Source organism: Chaetura pelagica, unplaced genomic scaffold (assembly GCF_000747805.2).
Source record: "Chaetura pelagica isolate M959 unplaced genomic scaffold, ChaPel_1.0 scaffold272, whole genome shotgun sequence".
In the NCBI taxonomy this organism is placed as follows: Eukaryota; Metazoa; Chordata; class Aves; order Apodiformes; family Apodidae; genus Chaetura; species Chaetura pelagica.
This window is the reverse complement of record NW_009952445.1, coordinates 723,483-725,890: the sequence shown is the minus strand read 5'-3', so window position 1 is coordinate 725,890 and position 2,408 is coordinate 723,483.

The window sequence follows — 2,408 nt, the reverse complement described above, 5'->3', positions numbered from 1 at the left end:
TATGCAAGTAGACATAAAAGTTGGGTTAATTTACTTCCTGTTTAAAAAAAAACCAACACAGGTATATAGCTCCCTGAAGGCAACATCTTCTTGCACAATAGGAAGCTACAAGACTAAGTGGTGGGCTTATGTATTTTTTTTTCATGTTGAAGTAGTGCTTGATCCTGCCTCCTTAGCACCACTCACAACTCACTCAAATTTCACCCAAAGTCAAGAGACCTGCTGTGTCCAGAAGGTGAAACCAGGGTAAATTCAGCCACGCTGCAGACTCCTACCTACAACCAAAAGGGACCAATCTACAGACAGGGTAAATCATTAGAGCATAAGGGGAAACAAGAGTCTCTTTAAACCTCTTAGCATGAAGTAGGCAATGAAGCAATTCCAGGTAGCAGAGCTGGGCTTCTCTTTGCCTGAATGCAGCATTATACCCCCTTAATCCCAAAACGTTTTTTTGGGATAGTAGTGACTGTCAAGTGAGAAGTGTTAGTTTAACCCAATTCACTGAAACCAGCCCAGTGAGGCTCTTCCAACCTCAGCAATGCAAAAGCATCAGCATTCAGTGCCAGCCTCAGTCCAGCAGGTACTTCAGCAGCCACTTAATGTTACCCAAGCGTGTTTCATTAACTTCAATAAGAAAGTTCAGAGGCTGAGAGCTGACATTTCTCAGGAGAAAAACGTCTATTTTTTTAGCCAAAGCTAAGCTCACTGTAAGCAAGGCAATTCCTCCAAGGATGTTGAAATGAAAATGGGACATCATGGAAAGCCTCCTGCTTATGCCTTACTCCATCAAACCAAAACAACACTTTCATAGTAGAGCTGACATTTGCCACTGTTATTTACTTGGATTTTTTTATCTGCACAACCCACCCTTCTGTCTTATCTGTGATGACAATTATACCAGGATGCTCCATTCACCTAATCTCACCCACTTCCTCCAAGACCTTGCTGCTGTCAAACACAGAATTGTGCCTGCAACTCAGGGCTCAGCAGAAGAAGAGGGAAGGTATTTATGCCTTGAAGAACTGTACCAAAAGCATCCACATAATGATAAAACATTAACATGACCCTTACCCTTTCCCCAGCACCTGCACCCTACTCGGATGAGCACCACTCTCCTGCAATAAACGCCACAGGGACAACCAAAAGCAGGATGTGGCAGAGCACTTAGTGCAGTTTCTCCTGCTGTGCTACTCGAGCAACACAGATCTTGGCACACTGAGAAACTTCTCTGATATCCTGCTTAAACTGTAACTTCTAACCGAAAAAACTACTAAGTTTCTTTACAGCTGCTCCCACTCCAGAGGTTACAGTTTAGCAGCCTTGAAGCTCCACGGGGCAATTTATCCATTATCAAACTGGCATGATAAGGTGCTGCAGCAGAAAGTAACAGCTCAAACTCGGCAATGCAAAAGCACCGAGGTGTATTTTGCTTACTGGAGAGCAACACTGTCACACACACTCACTCCGGCGTGTGTTAGCAGGGTCTGAACCTTAAAACTCATCCTAAAGCTTTGTGTGACCAAACCAGGAATCTCGAGTCGGTACACACCAACTATTGGCATCACTGCCTGGGGTCTGTGAAGGCTGCATACACTTCTGGGTTTCCTGGAGGATATTCCAGCTGCCCAGATGACAAGCAGCTAAAAATGTACATGGAAACCCAGGAGCCTGCAGCAGAGATGAATTCTGGAGCATGACTTAGAGCCCAATCCAGACCTCCTTAAAGCTCAGTCCCCCATGCCTCTCTTCCCTGGCTGTAAGAATGAAAAACCAATACCCCCTCTCTTCCACACATCCCACCCACTGCTCCCTCCCCAAACTCCTTGGGGCTGGGACCGTAATTTGTTTGGTACCCACAGGGCACGTTGCCCACTGGGGCTCTGATCTCACCCATCCCTCTCAGCTGCAAGGTACACACTGTGATAACAGCATTAGGAACACAGAACAAGGTTAGATCCCCACTGTAGTGTCCGACCTACCTCAGCCTCACAGGGAACACCGAGATGATAGGAGATATAATTTGACCCCAGGCACTCCTGGTGTTTGTGTGTGGCTGCAGTACACGGGTACCACCCTACTCACAGCTGTAACAGCTACACACACCACATTACTGTATCTATTGCCCATTTTCCTAAATCAGAGAGTCCCAGAGAGGCTCAGGTTGGAAGGCTCCTCTGAAGATGGGTCGGTCCAGCCCCTGCTCAGGCGGGGTCACCCAGAGCAGGATTGCAGCCCGTGGAGCTTCGAGTGTCCCTGAGGATGGAGACCACAACCCCTCCACGCAACCTGCTCCAATACTTGACCACCCCCACGGCAAAACACTTCATCCTGACAGACAAATGGAATTTCTTGCATGTTCGATGTGTGCCCGCGGCCTCCCGCCCGCTCGCCGACGTAACGACTGATCT